Source organism: Anolis sagrei, chromosome 12 (genome assembly GCF_037176765.1).
Source record: "Anolis sagrei isolate rAnoSag1 chromosome 12, rAnoSag1.mat, whole genome shotgun sequence".
Classification (NCBI taxonomy): Eukaryota; Metazoa; Chordata; class Lepidosauria; order Squamata; family Dactyloidae; genus Anolis; species Anolis sagrei.
The window spans coordinates 15,788,257-15,810,950 of NC_090032.1; the positions used below are offsets into that span (position 1 = coordinate 15,788,257).

The 22,694-nt window shown below is 42.6% G+C and overlaps 2 protein-coding genes across 4 annotated transcripts in view; one reads left to right on the top strand and one right to left on the bottom strand.

The window, feature by feature from the left end:
• Positions 1–22,694, bottom strand: part of MACROD1 (mono-ADP ribosylhydrolase 1) — a 618,427-nt gene that overhangs the window by 460,974 nt on the left and 134,759 nt on the right. The gene's annotated exons all lie outside the window — the stretch shown is intronic.
• Positions 1–22,694, top strand: part of FLRT1 (fibronectin leucine rich transmembrane protein 1) — a 102,241-nt gene that overhangs the window by 38,606 nt on the left and 40,941 nt on the right. Inside the window, exon 1 of one of the 2 annotated variants that reach the window (XM_060758435.2) lies at positions 8,212–8,538. The exons of the other annotated variant lie outside the window; for it this stretch is intronic. The gene's annotated coding sequence lies outside the window, so the exon portion shown is untranslated. Of the gene's footprint in view, positions 1–8,211; positions 8,539–22,694 lie in introns of those variants that run through there. 2 annotated transcript variants of the gene reach the window in all.

Sequence of the window (22,694 nt, forward strand, 5' to 3'; positions counted from 1 at the left end):
CCCATGGCTTTGAGGGGAATGGAGCAGGAACGGGGAGTTGCTGACGCCCTTCCCGACATCCCCATCGGCCCCGGCAGCCAGAGGCGGCCCTAGGTAATTTTCAACAATATTTTGGCGCGCCACCCCACCAATCGCTGATATATATTTTCTGTTCGTCGTGGGAGTTCTGTGTGCCATATTTGGTTCAGTTCCATCATTGGTGGAGTTCAGAATGCTCTTTGATCGTAGGTGAACTATACATCCCAGTAACTACAACTCGCATAGGTTAAGGTCTATTTTCCCCCAAGTGTGCCTGCTGATCCAATTCCGAGCACAATTCAAAGTGTTGGTTTTGACCTATAAAACACTATACCGCTCCGGTCCAGCGTACCTGCCCAAACGTATCTCCTTCTTCGTCCCACCTCAGAGCTTAAGATCGTCTGGGGAGGCCCTGCTCTTGGCCCTGCCTTTGTCTCAAATACACAAGGGACAGGGCCTTCTCGGTGGTGGCCCCCCCGCCTGTGGAATTTGCTCCCCGGGGAAATTAGGTCATTGTCATCCCTCCTCACCTTTAGAAAAAAGGTTAAAACGTGGCTATGGGACCAGGTCTTCGGGCAATCAGGTTAAAGGACAATGTATAATGTTTGACTATGGCATGGAAGAGGATTTGGATAAGTTAAGTGGAGTAATCATTAGTAGATGACTAGCTAAACAGCCACCAGACGGGCAATAGCTACTCAGAGTGTAAGCAGAGGTAATTTTCAAGGGTAAGAACACAGTATTTTGGCACACCCCCCCCCCCCCCCACCAATCACGGATATATATTTTCTGTTCGTCGTGGGAGTTCTGTGTGCCATATTTGGTTCAATTCCATCATTGGTGGAGTTCAGAATGCTCTTTGATTGTAGGTGAACTATACATCCCAGTAACTACAACTCACATATGTTAAGGTCTATTTTCCCCCAAGAGTGCCTCAAAAGCGCCCCTGGGCAAAATCAACTCTACTGCGAAGGCTTACTTTGCGTAATGGTTGAGCCGCCCCTGCCGGCAGCATAACTTTGTCTTTGCTCATCGTGCTGAAGGCGCTTGGATGTGCCAAGCAAATATGTTTCCATAAAAATAAATTGGAGACTTTTCTCCCATTGGCAAGGAAATTAAGAAAATGGCTCCCTCTTCTCAGGCTCTCCCAAGGGCCATGGGAGATGCTCGCTCAGCCTGACTCCATGCGCATCATCTGGAGCTGCAGATTCCTAAGTTGCTCCTGATATGGAAAGAAAAAAGTCTCAGGTTCCCATTGCTGCCTGCTGCTCTGTGGGGCAACCCACTCATTGAGCAAATGGCCCATTTGGCCCAATGTTCTCCTTCCAAGGAAGGCTGTCAAAAGAGCCACACATCAATCTTCTATATAAATAAAAATGTAATGTTCGTTTGTGGGATTAACAGAACTCAAAAACCACTGGGGGAATTTATTTTATTTTATTTACCATATTTATATACCACCTTTCTCACCCCAAAGGTGACTCAAGACGGTTTACAGTCGGGACAATTCAATGCCCCCAACAAAAGGAATCTTTTGTTGGGAGATGTTACCTGGCCCTGTTTGTTTTATATCAGAAATTCTTCTGGTTTTGGCTATTGGAAGCATCCAGGCTTTGAAGCTGTGATGCCATTCAAGTTGGCCAATTGCAACATTCCTACCTGCCCCAAACAGACAAGAGTTCTTTCTCCCACCCTGGTTATTCCACAGATATATAAAACTCAGATGTCATAGTTTCCAATTGATCTCACAACTTCTGAGGATGCCTACCATAGATGTGGGTGAAACTTCAGGAGAGAATGCTTCTGGAACATTCTCACTTGCTTCAAACTCAAGAGTTCTTTCTCCCACCTTGGGCATTTCACAGATATATAAACCCCACTTGCCTAGTTTCCAATAGACCTCACAACCTCTGAGGATGCCTGCCATAGATGTGGGTGAAACGTCAGGAGAGAATGCTTCTGGAACATGGCCAGATAGCCCGGAAAACGCACAGCAACCCAGTGATTCTAGCCATGAAAGCCTTCAACAACACAGATAAGATAATAATAATAATCATCATCATCATCATCATCATCTGGAGCTTGGCAAAAACTTGGTACATGAAACTAAGAGCACTTGAAAGCAAGATCGTCATGAAATTCCAACATTGACCTAACTGAGACAACGCTTTCCCATAAATCAATATAATAATAATAATAATAATAATAATAATAATAATAATAATCTGGAGCTTGGCAAAAACTTGGTACATGAAACAAAGAGCACTTGAAAGCAAGATCGTCATGAAATTCCAACGTTGACCTGATTGAGCCAACGCTTTCCCATAAATCAATATAATAATAGTAGTAATAATAATAATCTGGAGCTTGGCAAAAACTTGGTACATGAAACAAAGAGCACTTGAAAGCAAGATTGTCATGAAATTCCAACATTGACCTAACTGAGGCAATGCTTTCCCATAAATCAATATAATAATAATAATAATAATAATAATAATCTGGAGCTTGGCAAAAACTTGGTACATGAAACAAAGAGCACTTGAAAGCAAGATCGTCATGAAATTCCAACGTTGACCTGACTGAGGCAACGCTTTCCCATAAATCAAAATAATAATAATAATAATAATAATAATAATAATAATAATAATCTGTAGCTTGGCAAAAACTTGGTACATGAAACACTCAAGGTGGTTTACAGTCAGGACAATTCAATGCCCCCAACAAAGGAATCCTTTGTTGGGAGGTGTTAGCTGGCCCTGATTATTTCATGTCAGAAATTCTTCTGTTTTTTTGTTATTGGAAGCATCCAGGCTTTGAAGCTGCAATGCCATTCAAGGTGGCCAATTGCAACATCCCTACCTGCCTCAAATGGACAAGAGTTCTTTCTCCCACCCTGGACATTCCACAGATATATAAAACTCAGTTGTCCTAGTTTCCAATTGACCTCACAACTTCACAGATGAAACTTCAGGAGAGAATGCTTCTGGAACATGGCCAGATAGCCCGGAAAACTCACAGCAACCCAGTGATTCTAGCCATGAAAGCCTTCAACAACACATCTAGTTTTCAGCAACCTCTGAGGATGCCTGCAATATATGTAGGTGAAGTGTCAGGACAGAATGCTTCTGGAATGTGGCCATACAGCTCAAAAAACTTGCAACAACCCAGTGAATCCGGCCATGAAAGCCTTCTACAATTGTCTATATTGTTCAATGAATGTGGCTAATAATAATAATAATAATAATAATAATAATAATAATAATCTGGAGTTTGGCAAAAACTTGGTACATGAAACAAAGAGCACTTGAAAGCAAGATCGTCATGAAATTCCAACGTTGGCCTAACTGAGGCAATGCTCAAAATAATAATAATAATAATAATAATAATAATAATAATAATCTTTATTTATATCCCAATTTTAGCCAAGCAATGCTCCTTAAAGATCAGCGATATAAATGAGCAGCTTTCTGTAATTCAATATATATCCTCCATACATATTCTGTTTACTTGATCTTACATATGAGAGTTGAGAAGAATAGTGGTCCCAATGAAGACGGGGGCCGCGTGGCAGATGACACCTGTCCTTCCCTTTACTCCCAACCATTTGTGTCATAAGGCGAATGCTTTCCCCCCTCCTGTTATCACTGTGTAGGTTGCCCCCATCTGCTCTAATGGAACCCCAGAGAGATCCAGACACCCCCACAAAGAGAGGAAGGGGGTTTTGACATCTGCTGGGTGGGGGGAAGGATGGAGGAAGAGGGGGCGGATGCAATCTGCCCAGAATACAGGCAGGTTCCATAGGTTTGTGCTTAAGCTAAATTTGTATGTAAGTTTGAATCGTTTGTAAGTATAACTCTAGCCCTATCTATCTATCTATCTACATACATACACTAGGTTGGGTAACCAGCGTTGCTCAAGTAATTTGAAAACGTCATTTTTAATTGTCCAAATGCATAAGATTGTGGGTGAACTACAACTCCCATCATGCCAGGTTAACCTCGAGAAACTCCATCATTAGTTGGGTAACTGGCGTTGCCCCAAGTTATTTGAAAAAGTCATTTTAATTGTCCAAAATGCATAAGGTTGTGGGTGAACTACAACTCCCATCATGCCAGGTTAACCTCGAGAAACTCCATCAGTACTTAAAGTTTGTTATGTTGCATCAATGGTATGACTGAGTGTGCTCTCTGGCTGTAGTGTGAACTACAACTCCCACTATGGTGAATCATTCTCTCAAACATCTCCGGTAGGTTGAGTTAGTCATGAGGGTTCTGTGTGCCAAGCTTGGTCCAGGTCCATTATCAGTGGAGGTCACTGTTTCTCTGGTTGTGGGAGAACTACAACTCCCAGAAAGAAAGGTCAGTTTCCCCCAAACCTCTCCCATAATCAAATTTTGGCACATCGGTTCTGTGTGCCAAGTTTGGTCCAGATTCGTTGGTGTTTGGGTTCACAGGCTCTCTGGATGTAGGTGAACTACAACTCCCAACACTCAAGATCAGTGCTCACCAAACGTTTCCAGTATTTTCTGTCAGTCGTGAGAGTTCTATGTTCCAAGTTTGGTTCAATTCCACCATTAGTGGAGTTCAGAATGCTCTTTGATTCTGGGCGAACTATAAATCATTGTTTGAGTCCACAATGCTCTCTGGATGTAGGTGAACTATAACTCCAAAACTCAAGGTCAATGCTCACCAAACCCTTCCAGTATTTTTGTTGGTCATGGGAGTTCTGTGTTCCAAGTTTGGTTCGATTCCATCATTGGTGGAGTTCAGAATGCTCTTTTATTGTGGCTAAACTATAAATCCCAGCAACAACAAATCCCAAATGACAAAATCAATCTCTCCAACCCCACCAGTATTCAAATTCGGGTGTATCGGGTATTTGTGCCAAATTAGGTCCAGTGAATGAAAATACATCCTGCATATCAGATATTTACATTTCATCCAGATCCATCATTGTTTGAGTCCACACTGCTCTCTGGGTGTAGGTGAACTACAACACCAAAACTCAACATCAATGCTCATCAAACCTTTCCAGTATTTTTTGTTGGTCATGGGAGTTCTATGTTCCAAGTCTGGTTCAATTCCATCGTTGGTGGATTTCAGAATGCTCTTTTATTGTGGGTGAACTATAAATCATTATTTGAGTCCACAGTGCTCTTTGGGTGTAGGTGAACTGCAACTCCAAAACTCAACGCCAATGCTCACCAAACCCTTCCAGCATTTTTTGTTGATCATGGGAGTTCTGTGTGCCAAGTTTGGTTCGATTACATCATTGGTGGAGTTCAGAGTGCTCTTTTTTTGTGGGTGAACTATAAATCATTGTTTGAGTCCACAGTGCTCTTTGGGTGTAGGTGAACTACAACTCCAAAACTCAACATCAATGCTCACCAAACCTTTCCAGTATTTTTTGTTGCTCATGGGAGGCCTGTGTTCCAAGTTTGGTTCAATTCCATCATCGGTGGAGTTCAGAATGCTCTTTGATTGTGGGTGAACTATAAACCATTGTTTGAGTCCACACCGCTCTCTGGATTTGGGTGAACTACAACTCCAAAACTCAACGTCAATGCTCACCAAACCTTCCCAGTTTTTTTTGTTGGTCATGGGACTTCTATGTTCCAAGTTTGGTTCATTTCCATTGTTGGTGGAGTTCAGAATGCTCTTTTATTGTGGGTGAACTATAAATCATTGTTCGAGTCCACACTGCTCTCTGGATGTAGGTGAACTACAACTGAAAACTCAACATCAATGCTCACCAAACCTTCCAGTATTTTTTGTTGATCATGGGAGTTCTGTGTTCCAAGTTTGGTTCGATTCCATCATTGGTGGAGTTCAGAATGCTCTTTTATTGTGGGTGAACTATAAATCATTGTTACAGTCCACCCGGCTCTCTGGGTGTAGCTGAACTACAACTGAAAACTCAACATCAGTGCTCACCAAACCTTTCCAGTATTTTTTGTTGGTCATGGGAGTTCTGTGTGCCAAGTTTGGTTCAGTTCCATCATTGGTGGAGTTCAGAATGCTCTGATTGTGGGTGAAGTTTAAATCATTGTTTGAGTCCACACTGCTCTCTGGATGTAGGTGAACTACAACTCCAAAACTCAATGTTAATGCTCACCAATCCCTTCCAGTATTTTTTGTTGGTCATGGGAGTTTTGTGTGCCAAGTTTTGTTCGACTCCATCATTGGTGGAGTTCACAATGCTCTTTAATTGTGGGTGAATTATAAATCATTGTTCGAGTCCACAGTGCTGGATGTAGGTGAACTACAACTCCAAAATTCAACATCAATGCTCACGGAACCTTTCCAGTATTTTTTGTTGGTCATGGGAGTTCTGTGTTCCATGTTTGGTTCGATTCCATCATTGGTGGAGTTCTGAAAGCTCTTTAATTGTGGGTGAACTATAAATCATTGTTAAAGTCCACACCACTCTCTGGATTTAGGTGAACTACAACTCCAAAACCCAACATCAATGCTCACCAAACCTTTCCAGTATTTTTTCTTGGTCATGGGAGTTCTGTGTTCCAAGTGTGGTTCGATTCCATCATTAGAGGAGTTCAGAATGCTCTTTTATTGTGGGTGAACTATAAATCATTGTTTGAGTCCACACTGCTCTCTGGATGTAGGTGAACTACAACTCCAAAACTCAATGTTAATGCTCACCAATCCCTTCCAGTTTTTTTTGTTGGTCATGGGAGTTTGGTTCGATTCCATCATTGGTGGAGTTCTGGAAGCTCTTTAATTGTGGGTGAACTATAAATCATTGTTAAAGTCCACACCACTCTCTGGATTTAGGTGAACTACAACTCCAAAACCCAACATCAATGCTCACCAAACCTTTCCAGTATTTTTTCTTGGTCATGGGAGTTCTGTGTTCCAAGTGTGGTTCGATTCCATCATTAGAGGAGTTCAGAATGCTCTTTTATTGTGGGTGAACTATAAATCATTGTTTGAGTCCACACTGCTCTCTGGATGTAGGTGAACTACAACTCCAAAACTCAATGTTAATGCTCACCAATCCCTTCCAGTATTTTTTGTTGGTCATAGGAGTTCTGTGTGCCAAGTTTGGTTCGATTCCATCATTAGTGGAGTTCAGAATGCTCTTTTATTGTGGGTGAACTATAAATCATTGTTACCGTCCACACGGCTCTCTGGGTGTAGCTGAACTACAACTGAAAACTCAACATCAATGCTCACCAAACCTTCCAGTATTTTTTGTTGGTCATGGGAGTTCTGTGTGCCAAGTTTGTTTCGATTCCATCATTGGTGGAGTTCAGAATGCTCTTTTATTGTGGGAGAACTATAAATAATTGTTTGAGTCCACAGTGCTCTCTGGATGTAGGTGAACTACAACTGAAAACTCAACATCAATGCTCACCAAACCTTCCAGTATTTTTTGTTGGTCATGGGAGTTCTGTGTTCCAAGTTTGGTTCAATTCCATCGTTGGTGGAGTTCAGAATGCTCTTTGATTGCTCACCAAACCTTTCCAGTATTTTTTTTGTTGGTCATGGGAGTTCTGTGTGCCAAGTTTGGTTCAGTTCCATCGTTGGTGGAGTTCAGAATGCTCTTTGATTGCTCACCAAACCTTTCCAGTATTTTTTGTTGACCATGGGAGTTCTGTGTTCCAAGTTTGGTTCGATTCCATCATTGGTGGAGTTCAGAATGCTCTTTGATTGTGTGTGAACTATAAATCCCAGCAACAGCAACTCTCAAATGACAAAATCGATCCCTCCAACCCCACCAGTATTCAAATTTGGGAGTATCGGGTATTTGTGCCAAATTTGGTCCAGCGAATGAAAACATAAGAGACCTTATTACAGTCCAAAAATGGTGGTAGACCAGAAGAATCTGGCCCACCCGCCATGCTTTTCTCCATATCACTTAGTCCAGTGAATGAAAATACATCCTGCATCTCAGATTATTTACATGACGATTCAGAACAGGAGCAATATTACAGTTGTGAAGTAGCAACAAAAATAATGTTATGGTTGTGGGTCAGCACAACACGAGGAACTGTGTTATAGGTTGGCAGCATTAGGAAGGACGAGAGATGCTGCTCTAAAGGATGCTCTGGACGGAAAGAGAGAGTGAGGATGTCTTCCTTTCCCCCGCCTGCAAGGAAGGAAGGGCTTCAGTGGCGCCTCCTCCCCAAATCCCCCCTCCTCCTCCTCCTCTTCCTCCTCCTCTTCCCTCCTCCTTCCCTCCCTTTCTCCCTCCCTTTCTCCATCCCTGGAGCTGCAAAGGGCCCTTCTTTCGCACAAGCGCACAGGCGCAGCTGCACAACAGAGCCCTGGCGCTGGTCCTTCGCTTTGGGAAGCTTGGAGAGAAGAGGAAGGAGAGGAAAAGCATTGGGAAGAGGAGGAGGAGGAAGAGGAGGAAAAGGAATGGCCCTGCAATGCCGGCCATTCTAGCCGCCACTGGCTCTTCTCCCCATTTAAGGACTCTTTAAGGACCACAGCCGCAGAAGAGAGCATTGAAGCCCCATCTGGAGGGCTTCTTCCATCGAAGATGCCGAGGAGAGAGGTAAGCCAGGCTCAAGGAGCCTCCCCGCACAAGAGCAGTCTAGCTTTTGATCCATTATTATGATTTCCATGCGCGTCATAGACTTGGGAAGACCTCCTCTTTGTTTTCCCCTCCACGTTGGGAACTCTTGGTAGGGATGGCTCCTTGGGTCTCCCATACAACCACCATCATCTTTGATCATCATCATCATCATCATTATATTATTATTATTATTATTATTATTATTATTATTGACAATCTGCTGGATGTTGTATTGAATCACACGTCGGACACTTCCCAAGTGTCTAGGACTGTGTGATGTATCGGCGAATAATGCGTGCAGATCCCAGTAAGGTGGCCGTCTTTCAACTGGCAGATGGTAATTTTGTCAGCTCTGATTGTGTTTAAGTGCAGGCCAAGGTCTGTAGGCACTGCACCCAGTGTGTCGATCACCACTGGGACCACCTTGACTGGCTTGTGTCAGAGTCTTTGCAGTTCGATCTTTAATTACTCGTATCGTGTCAGTTTTTCCAGTTGTTTCTCTTCTATTATTATTATTATTATTATTAGTAGTAGTAGTAGTAGTAACACAACAAGATGAGTCCACAGAAGACACTCTGCTGGTTGTTGTATTGGATCACACGTCAAACACTTCCCAGACTGTGTGATGTATCGGCGAATAATGCGTGCAGATCCCAGCAAGGTGGCCTTCTGCAACTGGCAGATGGTAATTTTGTGAGGGCCGATTGTGTTTAAGTGCAGGCCAAGGTCTTTAGGCACCGTACCCAGTGTGCCAATCATCACTGGGACCGCCTTTACTTGCTTGTGCCAGAGATTATTATTATTATTATTATTATTATTATTATTTATTTGAAACACAACAAGATGAGTCCACAGCCAGCAGAAGATACTCTGCTGGCTGTTGTATTGGATCACACGCCGGACACTTCCCTATTATTATTATTATTATTATTATTATTATTATTATTATTTGAAACACAACAAGATGAGTCCAAAACAGACACTCTGCTGGCTGTTGTATTGGATCGGACACTTCCCAGACTATGTGATGTATCGGGAAATAATGCGTCCAGATCCCAGTAAGGTGGCCTTCTGCAACTGGCAGATGGTAATTTTGTGAGCGCCGATTGTGTTTAAGTGCAGGCCAAGGTCTTTGGACACTGCACCCAGTGTGCCCATCACCACTGGGCCCACCTTGACTGTCTTGTGCCAGAGTCTTTGCAGTTCGATATTTAAACCCTCATATCATGTCAGCTTTTCCAGTTGTTTCTCGTCTATTATTATTATTATTATTATTATTATTATTATTAGAAACATAACAAGATAAGTCCAAGACACTCTGCTGGCTGTTGTATTGGATCACACATAGGACACTACCCAGATTGTGTGATGTATTGGCAAATAATGCGTGCAGATCCCAGTAAGGTGGCCTTTTGCTGCTGACAGATGGTAATTTTGTCAGCGCCGATTGTGTTTAAGTGCAGGCCAAGGTCTGTAGGCACTTCACCCAGTGTGTCGACCATCACTGTGACCACCTTGACTGGCTTGTGCCAGAGTCTTTGCAGTTCGATCTTTAAATCCTCATATTGTGTCAGCTTTTCTTTGTTGCTTCTCTCCTATTATTATTATTATTATTATTATTATTATTAGCCGTCCCCTGCCACGCATTGCTGTGACCCACATGGAGGATCTGTGTGGGAGGTTTGGCCCAATTCTATCGTTGGTGGGATTCAAAATGCTCTGTGATTGTAGGTGAACTATAAAACTACAACTCCCAAATGTCAAGATTCTATTTTCCCCAAACTCCACCAGTGTTCACATTTGGGTATATTGAGTATTCATGTAGAGTTTGGTCCAGATCCATCATTGTTTGAGTCCACAGTGATCTTTGGATGTAGATGAACTACAACTCCAAAACCAAAGGACACTGCCCACCAAATCCTTCCAGTATTTTCTGTTTGTCATGGGAGTCCTGTGTGCCAAGTTTGGTTCAATTCCGTCGTTGGTGGGGTTCAGAATGCTCTTTGATTGTAGGTGAACTATAAATCTCAGCAACTACAACTCCCAAATGACAAAATCAATTTTTTTGAGTGAAGGACATACATTGGCCAGAATCACTGCCTTGCTGTAGGTTTTCCGGCCTGTCTGGCCATGTTCCAGAAGCATTCTCTCCTGACGTTTCGCCCACATCTATGGCAGGCATCCTCAGAGGTTGTGAGGTCTATTGGAGACTAGGCAAGTGGGGTTTATATATCTGTGAAATGTCCAAGTTGGGAGAAAGAACTCTTGAATTTGAAGCAAGTGAGAATGTTGCAATTGACCACCTTAATTAGTATTTAGTGGCCTTGCAGCTTCAAAGCCTGGCTGCTTCCCGCCTGAGGCAGACATTTGTTGGAAGATGTTAGCTGGCTTTATAGAATTATAGAGTTGAAAGAGATCTCATGGGCCATCCAGTCCAACCCCCTGCCAAGAAGCAGGAAAATTGCATTCAAAGCACCCCCGACAGAGAGTTCCACTGCTGAACATCTCTCACAGTTATAATGTTCAGGTGTAATCTCCTTTCCTGTAGTTTGAAGCCATTTTTTCTTTGTGTCGTAGTCTCCAGGGCAGCAGAAAACAAGCTTGCTCAAGCAGACAAGAGTTCATTCACCCACCATGGACATTATTTCACACTTGCCTAGTTTCCAACAGACCTCACAACTTCTGAGGGTGCCTGCCATAGATGTGGGCCAAACGTCAGGAGAGAATGCTTCTGGAACATGGCCAGACAGCCTGGAAAACTCACAGCAACCCAATAATGATTATAGTGGTGGAATACCCTTCCCTGGAGGTTTTGAAGCAGAGGTTGGATGGCCATCATCCGGGAATGCTTTGATTGTGTTTTCCTGCATGGCAGGGAGTTGGACTACATGGCCCCTGGGTCCCTTCCAGCTCTAGGGTTCTATAATAATAATATTTGATAATTATAATGATGATGACTGAGTCTCCTTCTCTGGAGGTTTTGGAGCAGAGGTTGGATGGCCATCATTCGGGAATGCTTTGATTGTGTTTTCCTGCATGGCAGGGCGTTGGACTACATGGCCCTTGGGGTCCCTTCCAGCTCTAGGGTTTCATCAACATAATCTCAGGTAATTATGATGATGGATAATGATGATAGTGGAGTCTCTTTCCCTGGAGGTTTTGAAGAAGAGGCTGGATGGCCATCTGCCAGGAAGGCTTTGATTGTGTCTTCTTGCATGGCAGGAAGCTGGAATAAGTGGCCCTTGGGGTCCCTTCCAACTCTTGGGTTCTATATTAATAATCTTTGAGAATTATAATGATGATGATTGAGTCTTCTTCTCTTAGAAGTTTTGAAGAAGAAGTTGGATGGCCATCTGTCAGGAGTGCTTTGATTGTGTCTTCTTGAATGGCAGGGAATTGGACTGGATGGCCTTTGGGGTTCTATAACCATGATTATCATCATCTTCAATATTAAAAATATCTTTGACCTGGAAGTATTTAAGCAGGGGCTGGATGGCCATCTGTTGGGAGGGCTTTGAATGTGTCTTCTTGCATGGCAGGGACTGGATGGCCTTTCGGATTCTATAACCATGATCTTCTTCTTCTTCAATATTAAAAAATATCTTTGACCTGGAGGTGTTTAAGCAGGAGCTGGATGGCCATCTATTGGGAGGGCTTTGATGGTGTCTTCCTATTTGACAGAAGGGGGTTGGACTGGTTGTCTCTTGGGGTCCCTTCAAATGTTAAGGATCTGTAACCACCATCATCATCTTTGATAATTAAAATGACGATGATGGCGTCTCCTTCACCTGGAGGTTTTTAAGCAGAGGCTGGATGGCCATCTGTTGGGAGGGCTTTGATGATGTCTTCCCACCTGGCAGAAGGGGGTTGGACTGGTTGTCTCTTGGGGTCCCTTCAAATGTTAAGGATCTGTAACCACCATCATCATCTTTGATAATTAAAATGACGATGATGGCGTCTCCTTCACCTGGAGGCTTTTAAGCAGAGGCTGGATGGCCATCTGTCAGGAGTACTTTGATTGTGTCTTTCTGCATGGCAGGTAGTTGGACTGGATGGACCAACTATAGGAGCCTGTGATTCTAGTTCTATCCAGTCTTTTGGTTGTGACATGCAATCTAGAGCCTCCAAAGGCATTTTGGAAAGATGGTATTGAGTTTCAATCTTGGAGGCTTTTAAACAAGGGCTATTTATTTGTCGTGTCAGAACAACCAGTCTAACAGAACAAAGCAAACAAACAGAAAAATACACAATTTGTGAGTTTGGTAGTTGGTTAAATGTCCTTTGACCAGTATCTGGCCACTTGGAGTGCTTCCGGTGTTGCTGCAAGAAGGTCCTCCCTTGTGCATGTGGCAGGGCTCAGGTTGCATTGCAGGAGGTGGTCAATGGTTTGCTCTTCTCCGCACTCGCATGTCGAGGATTCTACTTTGTAGCCCCATTTCTGAAGGTTGGCTCTGCATCTCGTGGTGCCAGAGCACAGTCTGTTCAATGCCTTCCAAGTCGCCCAGTCTTCTGTGTGCCCAGGGGGGAGTCTCTCATTTGGTATCAGCCATTGGTTGAGGTGCTGGGTTTGAGCCTGCCACTTTTGGACTCTCGCTTGCTGAGGTGTTCCAGCGAGTGTCTCTGTAGATCTAAGAAAACTATGTCTAGATTTAAGTCGTTGGCCTGCTGGCTGATACCCAAACAGGAGATGAGCTGGAGATGTCTCTGCCTTGGTCCTTTCACTACTGGCGGATGTCAGGTGGTGCAATACCGGCTAAGCAGTGTAATTTCTCCAGTGGTGTAGGGTGCAGACACCCCGTGATAATGCGGCATGTCTCATTAAGAGCCACATCCACTGTTTTAGTATGGTGAGATGTGTTCCACACTGGGCATGCATACTCAGCAGCAGAGTAGCACAGCGCAAGGGCAGATGTCTTCACTGTGTCTGGTTGTGATCCCCAGGCTGTGCCAGTCAGCTTTCGTATGATATTGTTTCTAGCGCCCACTTTTTGCTTGATGTTCAGGCAGTGCTTCTTGTAGGTAAGAGCACAGTCCAGAGTGACTCCCAGGTATTTGGGTGCGCTGCAATGCTCCAGTGGGATTCCTTCCCAGGTGATCTGTTTAGGAGCCCTAAACAAGGGCTGGATGGCCATCTGTCAGGAGTAATTTGATTGTGCTTTTCCTGCATGGCAGGGACTTGGACTAGATGGCTCATGTGATCTCTTTCAGCTTATTGATTCTATGCCCTTCTGAAACTAGGTGAGGAAATAGATGCGACTTGATCGCCCCGAAAAAAGGCTGAAATATTCATTCTATGGCCTTGGGAAGAAGGCACTCGCGCCCCATTTAAGCTCCCATGTTGTCACAGTCCCTCATTCAAAGCCCTTGGGGAGATGGGTGGACTGCACATTCCCAGCACATTAAGCTTCTTTTAATGGCTTGGCCCTAATTCGGTGGGCAGGGAGTGTGGCTGGGGGGCTTAAGTAGCCAGGGGTCAGGTTGGCTTCACTTAGAGGGAATGGAGTGCATTACTAGTAGGTTTGAGCGATCAAGAAAAAAATTGGTTCTAAACTTGTTTCGTTTCTAGGGTGCGCTAGCGTTTCGAAATTCTGAGGACTTCCGAAATTTAAGATTTCGAAATTTCCGAAATTTCGTAAATTACGAATCGATTCGTTAATGGCGGACGCGATTGCGAAATATGCTAAAAAAATCCTCCAAATGGGACAGGGGGAACTTCTGAAGCTTCCCTCTCCCTCTGTTGTTGACTGTTGGTGTGATAAAACAAACAACAACTATATTATATTATATTATATTATATTATATTATATTATATTATATTATATTATATTATATTGTTGTATATTATATTATAATATTATAATATTATATTATTGTATATTATATTATGCTATTATATATTATATTATATTATATTATATTATTATAATATTATAATATTATATATATTATATTATATTATATTAATTTATTTATTTATTTTATTTAGTATACTTGTATACCGCTAATATCTCAGCCTAAAACGGCGACTCATTGCGGTTTACAACATTTAAAAACAACAATATTCCAATTAAAAATATAAAACACATACATATACAATACACAGTATTGGGCCACCAATACAGACCAATGCATCTCTTAAATTAAAATCATAATCCAATTTTGTTGTCTGTGATTGCCAGTCCTTGATCAGAGATTTCATCGCATCGGATTAGCCGAATGCTTGCTCAAACATCCATGTCTTGAGTTTTTTCCGAAATACTATCAGCGAGGAGGCTGATCTTATCTCTATAGGGAGGGCATTCCAAAGCCGCGGGGCCGCCACAGAAAAGGCCCTGTCTCTCGTTCCCGCCAGCCGCACCTGTGAACTTTATATTATAATATATTATAATATGTTATATATTATATTATATATTATATTATATATTATATTATATTCTATTATAATATACAATTATAATATAATAATATAATATATATATTATATTATTATAATACTATTGTATTATATATTATATTATAATTGTATATTATATTATATTATATTATACTTTATACTAGCTGTACCTGGCAATGCATTGCTGTGGCATAGAGTGAGGGCATGAAAAATAAAGTAATGAGAAATTTTGGGCAAGAAGGATGCCAGGAGAAAGAGGAGGGAGGGGGGAATGTGGGATTTGCCAGCTAGAAGGAAGGAAGGAAGGAAGGAAAGAAGGAAGGAAGGAAGGAAGGAAGGAAGGAAGGAAGGTAGCCCAGTGCAGCCCAGAGTGAGGCAAGAAGAAGCATGAGGAAAGAGGAGGGAAGCAGCAGAGCAAAGGGACCGGAAGTGGGGTAAATGCGAGATTGTAAAACTTGCACCAGACATACGAAAATAATTACGAAATAATTACGAAATAATTACGAAATAATTACGAAAGTTGGAAAAATTGTTTCGATTCTTAATTACTCCTCGCACTATTCCTGCATGGCTCGATATTGGATCGTAAGCTAATTTAAATACGAATTAATAACGAATAACGAAATTAACGAACTGGATCGCCCAAGCCTAATTACTAGCTCAGTTTTCGTTTACCAGGGCCACATTCCCTCTGTGCCTCACCCACCTTGTAGGGTTGTTCTAAGAATAGGAGGATGATATTATTATTTATTTGTTTGTTTGTTTGTTTGTTTGTTTATTTATCTATCTATCTATCTATTTGGCAGTTTTGTGTTCCGGTCTTCTTACCTCCGTTCAGGCCGGTTTCCAACATCAATATTACAGACAGTCATTAAAACATCATATTCTAAATCACACTAAAACATGCAAATAGCAAAATACAATCATATAATTACAGTGGTCAGTCATCATCAAAAATCATTATTCGTCGTCATCCATCCATAACACAGGATCATGGCGCATTCGTCGAATGCCAATCCCCAAAGCCAAGTTTTCTGTTTCCTGAGTTCTGATCTCCAGTGGAAGGGAGCTCCAGAGTCGAGGGGCCACCACCGAGAGGGCCCTGTCTCTCGTCCCCACCAGCCGCACCTATTATTATTATTATTACAAGCACAACAAGATGAGTCCACAGCAGACAAGATCTCTCTGCTGGCTGTTGTATTGGATCACACGTCAAATACTTCCCTATTATTATTATTATTATTATTATTATTATTATTATTATAAACACAACAAGATGAGTCCACAGCAGACAAGATGACTCTGGTGACTGTTGTATTGGCTCACATGTTGGACAATTCCCTATTATTATTATTATTATTATTATTATTATTATTATTATTAGAAAAACAACAAGACGGGTCCACAGCAGACACTCTGCTGGCTGTTGAATTGGATCACACGTTGGACACTTCCCTATTATTATTATTATTATTATTATTATTATTATTATTATTATTTGAAACACAACAAGATGAGTCCACAGCAGACAAGATCTCTCTGCTGACTGTTGTATTGGATCACACGTCGGACACTTCCCAAGTGTCTAGGACTGTGTGATATATTGAGCGAATAATGAGTGCAGATCCCAGTAAGGTGGCCTTTTGCTGCTGACAGATGGTAATTTTGTCAGCGCCGATTGTGTTTAAGTCCAGGCCAAGGTCTTTAGGAACTGCACCCAGTGTGCCCATCACCACTGGGACCACCTTTACTGGTTTGTGCCAGAGTCTTTGCTTCCTAACTGTGGGAGCTGTTCAGCAGTGGAACTCTCTGCCCTGGAGTGAGGTGGAGGCTCTTTCTTTTGAAACAGAAGCTGGATGGCCATCTTTTGGGGGATGCTTTGAATGCGATTTTCCTGCTAGATGGCCCATGGGATCTCTTGCGACTCTATGATTCTAAGTGTGAATGTTGCAATTGGCCAGCTTGATTAGCATTGAATGGCCTTGCAGCTTCAAAGCCTGGCTGCTTAATGCCTAGGGCGAATACCTTATAGAATCCTAGAGTTGGAAGAGACCTCATGGGCTATCCAGTCCAACCCCATTCTGCCAAGAAGCAGGAAAATTGCATTCAAAGCACCCCCGGCAGATGGCCATCCAGCCTCTGTTTCAAAGCCTCCAAAGAAGGAGCCTCTACCACACTCCGGAGCAGAGAGTTCCACTGACGAACAGCTCTCACAGTCAGGAAGTTCTTCCTAATGTTAAGTTAGAATCTCCTTTCTTGTAGCCAGAAGCCAGAATGGATGTCCAAAGAACTTGGCTCTTTTAACTGTGATGATAATGTTTTAATGTGTATGATGCTGATATTTTAATCGTGTAATGAAGTGGCATTGTGATGCTATTGTATATTTTTTGTATGTTAACACATGTTGTGAACCGGTCCGAATCCCTCTTTGAAGGTGAGAGGGTCGGTATATAAAATCTCGAAATAAATAAATAAATAAACTTCTAACTGGACTGAGACTCCAAAGACACATACACAAGAAGTGGAAAAAGGGAGAAATCACCAAAGAAGAATTCAAAAAATTGCCAACTCTTGTAGGAAGAAGGTTCGCATGGCTAAAGCACAAAACGAGCTCAGGCTTGCCAGGGACATTAAAGCTTCCAAAGAAGGAGCCTCAACCACACTCCGGGGCAGGGAGTTCCACTGCTGAACAGCTCTCACAGTCAGGAAATTCCTCATTGTTTCCTGTCTGGAATTATCCACAGGGCCAGATAACACCTACCAACAAAGGATTCCCCCCTTGCAGGAAGCAGGATATATAAATAATAGATGCAGGTGAAATGTCAGGAGAAAATGCTTCTGAAACATGGCTAAACAGGCCAGAAAACTTACAACAACCCAGTGTTTGTGGTCATTAAAGCCTTCGGTTACCTATTATGTTGTTCTCATAACACAAATGCCTTTTGGGATGAGTCAATGAATTAAAATCCTTTTTTCAACCAGTCAAATCCCCAACGCCAACCTAAGAATACGCATGCAAGGGAAGTATGCAGGTAGGCACAGCAAATGCTGATGGCATTAAAATGATTATAAGCCTGCCCTTTGACGGCCGCGTGGCTCGATGACCCACTTGCTGTTGGTCAATCTTGAGTCATCTTGCCCCGATGAGACAGAATCTTCAACCTACTTTCTATCACTTTTGATCAACATTCGTTGTGGTTAGATTCCTGGACTGGGAGTTGAGATACCTGGGAAAAAATATAGTCCACGGAAAATATAATCGAAGTAATTGGGTGACCCTGGGCCAGTCACTCTCTCTCCATCATTCTCTCTTGTGAGCGTAAACTAGGAAGGAGGGAAACCACGTCAAACCGCTTGAGGTCATTGGAGGAAATAGCTATATCTATGATCTATATAAATAAAAATGTAATGTTAGTTCGTGCTACCATCAGAACTCAAAAACCACTGGGGGAATTGACACCAATGTATGTCCTCCACTCAAAACAGTCCAATTTATGTCCTCCACTCAAAAAAATTGATTTTGTCATTTGGGAATTGTCGTTGCTGGGATTTATAGTTTACCTACAAGCAAAGAGCATTCTGAACTCCACCAATGATGGAATTGGGCAAAACTTAGTACACAGGGCTCCCATGACCAACAGAAAAAACTGGAAGGGTTTGGTGGACATTGACCTTGTGTTTGGGAATTATAGTTCACCCACATCCAGAGAGCACTGTGGACTCAATGATGGATCTGGACCAAACTTGTCATGAATATTCCATATGCCCAAACGTGAACACTGGTGGAGTTTGAGGGAAATCGAATCTTGACATTTGGGAGTTGTAGTTACTGGGATTTATAGTTCACCTACAATCAAGGAACATTCTGAACTCCACCAATGATAGAATTGAGCCAAACCTCCCACAATGAAACCCCATGCGGGCCACAACAACACATGGCGGGGGACGGCTAGTCTATATAAATAAAAATGTCATGTTCGTTTGTGGGATTAACAGAACTCATATACACATATACACAAATACACACACAAAACACATATACACAGACTGGGCCACAGCAACGTGTGGCAGGGGACAGCTAGTAAAACATAGAATCATAGAATCTTTGAGTTGGAAGAGACCTCATGGGCCATCCAGTCCAACCCCATTCTGCCAAGAAGCAGGAATATTGCATTCAAATCACCCCTGACAAATGGCCATCCAGCCTCTGTTAAAAGCTTCCAAAGAAGGAGCCTCCACCACACTCCGGGGCAGAGAGTTCCACTGCTGAACGGCTCTCACAGTCAGGAAGTTCCTCCTCATGTTCAGATGGAATCTCCTCTCTTGTAGTTTGAAGCCATTGTTTCTTGTCCTAAACTCCATGGAAGCAGTAAACAAGCTCGCTCCCTCCTCCCTGTGGCTTCCTCTCACGTATTTATACATGGCTATCATATCTCCTCTCATCTTGACATTTGGGAGTTGTAGTTGCTGGGATTTATAGCCTTCTTCAGGCTAAACATGCCCAGTTCCCTAAGCCGCTCCTCATAGGGCTTGTTCTCCAGACCCTTGATCATTTTAGTTGCCCTCCTAAAATGATCAAGGGTTTGGAGAACAAGCCCTATGAGGAGCGGCTTAAGGAGCTGGGCATGTTTAGCCTGAAGAAGGGAAGGATGAGGGTGTCTCCTTGTTAAAAACGTTCTCTCCTGACATTTCGCCTGCATCTATGGAAGGCATCCTCCCCATTTTCCTAGTTCCCAACAGACCTCACAACCTCTGAGGATGCCTGCCATAGATGTAGGCGAAACGTCAGGAGAGAATGCTTCTGGAACATGGCAGCCCGGAAAACACACAAAAACTCAAGTTTGTTTCTATTTGTTGCACTTGCTTTAATTCTACTTTTGGATCTGTTTTGATCTGTTGGGACAGCCATTCAAGTCAGGAAACGATCAGTCCAATTGCACTACGTTTCGTAGATGGCCGTTTTGTAAAATCGGCCCTTGCTTTTTGAATGGATTCCTGCTGCGTTCTTACGGAGCTTCTCTCAAATTGCACAGAACCACTTGCCTTTCCTGGAAACCTTCTCGATAGGAGCAATCTGCCTTCTTGGTACACTAAAGGCCTATTTTAGCATCTAAACACATTTTATTTTTTTAAAACAAAAATCTAAAAGATCACTTTTTGGCGATTTCTACTTTGCGATTTGGGTATTTTTAGCATTCTGCGCAATCCACGAGAGTGGAAAATCGGATCACAGACCTGATTTTCATTGCCTGCCCCTGATCAAAGGGAATCAAATAAGATTCCCCACTGATGTGCTTTTGCTATCATCTCCTAGGTTCAATAGAAGTTTATTTCTGTCTGTTTCCAAATTATCTATGACGGCGTAGAATATGCTCCCTGTTGGGAGAGATCAGGTGAGGCGGGCTTAAAGGCCTAATATGGCTTCCTTCTGTTTTCCTTCTTATTTCCAACTAGCCGTCCCCTGCCACGTGTTGCTGTGGCCCACATGGGGGTTCTGCGTGGGAGGTTTGGCCCAATTCTATCGTTGGTGGGGTTCAGAATGCTCTCTGATTGTAGGTGAACTATAAATCCCAGCAACTACAACTCCCAAATGTCAAGATTCTATTTTCCCCAAACTCCACCAGTGTTCACATTTGGGCATATTGAGTATTCGTGTAGAGTTTGGTCCAGATCCATCATTGAGTCCACAGTGATCTCTGGATGTAGATGAACTACAACTCCAAATCCAAAGGACACTGCCCACCAACCCTTCCAGTATTTTCTGTTGGTCATGGGAGTTCTGTGTCCCAAGTTTGGTTCAATTCCATCGTTGGTGGGGTTTAGAATGTTCTTTGATTGTAGGTGAACTATAAATCCCAGCAACTATAACTCCCAAATGTTAAGATTCTATTTCCCCCAAACTCCACCAATGTTCACATTTGGGCATATTGAGTATTCTTGTAGAGTTTGGTCCAGATCCATCATTGTTTGAGTCCACAGTGATCTCTGGATGTAGGTGAACTACAACTCCAAATCCAAAGGACACTGCCCACCAAACCCTTCCAGTATTTTCTGTTGGTCATGGGGAAACTGTGTCCCAAGTTTGGTTCAATTCCATCGTTGGTGGGGTTCAGAATGTTCTTTGATTGTAGGTGAACTATAAATCCCAGCAACTACAACTCCCAAATGACAAAATCAATTTTTTTAGTGAAGGACATACATTGGGTTGTGTGGTGCCTTGAGTCCAAATTTGATGTCTATTCATGCAGTGGTTTTTGAGTTCTGTTAATCTCACAAACAAACATTACATTTTTATTTATACTAGCTGTACCCGCCACGCATTGCTGTGGCCAACCTTCCCTCCCTCTTTCTCTCTTTCTTTCTTTCTTTCTTTCTTTCTTTCTTTCTCTCTTTCCTTCCTTCCTTCCTTCCTTCCTTCCTTCCTTCCTTCCTTCCTTCCTTTCCTTCTTGTTTCTTCCTTCTCTACCTGTTTCTTTTCTCACATCCTTTGCTCTTTGGTTCCATCCTTCCTTGTCTCTTTCCTTCCTTCCCTCCCTCTTTCTCTCTTTCCTTCCTTCTCTCCTTCCTTCCCTTCCTTCCTTCCTTCCTTCCTTCCTTCCTTCCTTCTTTCACTTATTTCATTCCCTTCTTCTCTCCTTCCTTCCTTCCTTCCTTCCTTCCTTCCTTCTCTACCCTTCTTTCTTTCCCTCTTTCTCTCCCTCGTTCTCTCCTTCCTTTTTCTCTACCTTTCTTTCCTTCTCTCTCCTCTTCCCTTCTTCTTTCCCTTTTTCTCCCCCTCCTTCTTGCCTTCCTTTCTTCTCTATCCTTCTTTCTTTCCTTCTCTCCTTCCCTCTTGCTCTCCCTCCTTCCTTCTCTACTCTTCTTTTTTCCTTCCTTCTCTCTTCTTTCCCTTCTTCTCTCCCTCTTTCTCTCCCTCCTTCCTTCTCCATCTTTCTTTCTTTCCTTCCTTCTCTCCTTCCTTCCTTGTCTACCCTTCTTTCTTTCCTTCTCTCCCTCCTCTCCTTCCTTTCTGTGTATGTGTTTTATGTGTGTATATGCATATATGTTTGTATATGTGTGTGTTTGTGTATATATGTAGTTTTGCGTGTGCGTTGTAATGTATTTTTGGGTTGTTTTTTTTTTGCTTTTTAAGTCTCTTCTGCTGTGTTTTTCAGTGTTTTTATGAGTGGTCACTCATTGGGTTGTTAGGCGTATTCTGTCCAAATTTGGTATCAATTCCCCCAGTGGTTTTTGAGTTCTGTTAATCCCACAAACGAACATTACATTTTTATTTATATAGATAGATCAAGAGAAGGAACATGATGAAGTGGAGTGGGGATGGTCCATTGGAGTCTGTCACCTCTTTGTGCAAAATCCCAAACTCCACCAGTGTTCACACTTGGGCATACTGAGTATTCTTGCCAAGTTTGGTCCAGTTCTATCATTGGGCCGGGCTTGGTAAATCACTAGCAATGAGAAGATCTACCAACCAAAACGTTGCCAGTTCAAAGTCCTGGGTTGCCATGAGCACCCGACTGTTAGCCCAGCTTACTGTTTACCTAATCGGTTCGAAAACAGCTTGAGCTGTAAGTAGAGAAATTGTGTTTGTGGAGGACATTGGCAGGGCTCTTGAACATGTTTATGGCGCTCTCTATAACCTTCAATGTCACTGGAGAGAAGGCCTTTGATGTCTCCTGAGTTGTGGAAGCTTTAACTGTTTGTGGACGCAGGACCACTGCTGAACAGCTCCTTCTTGATGTTC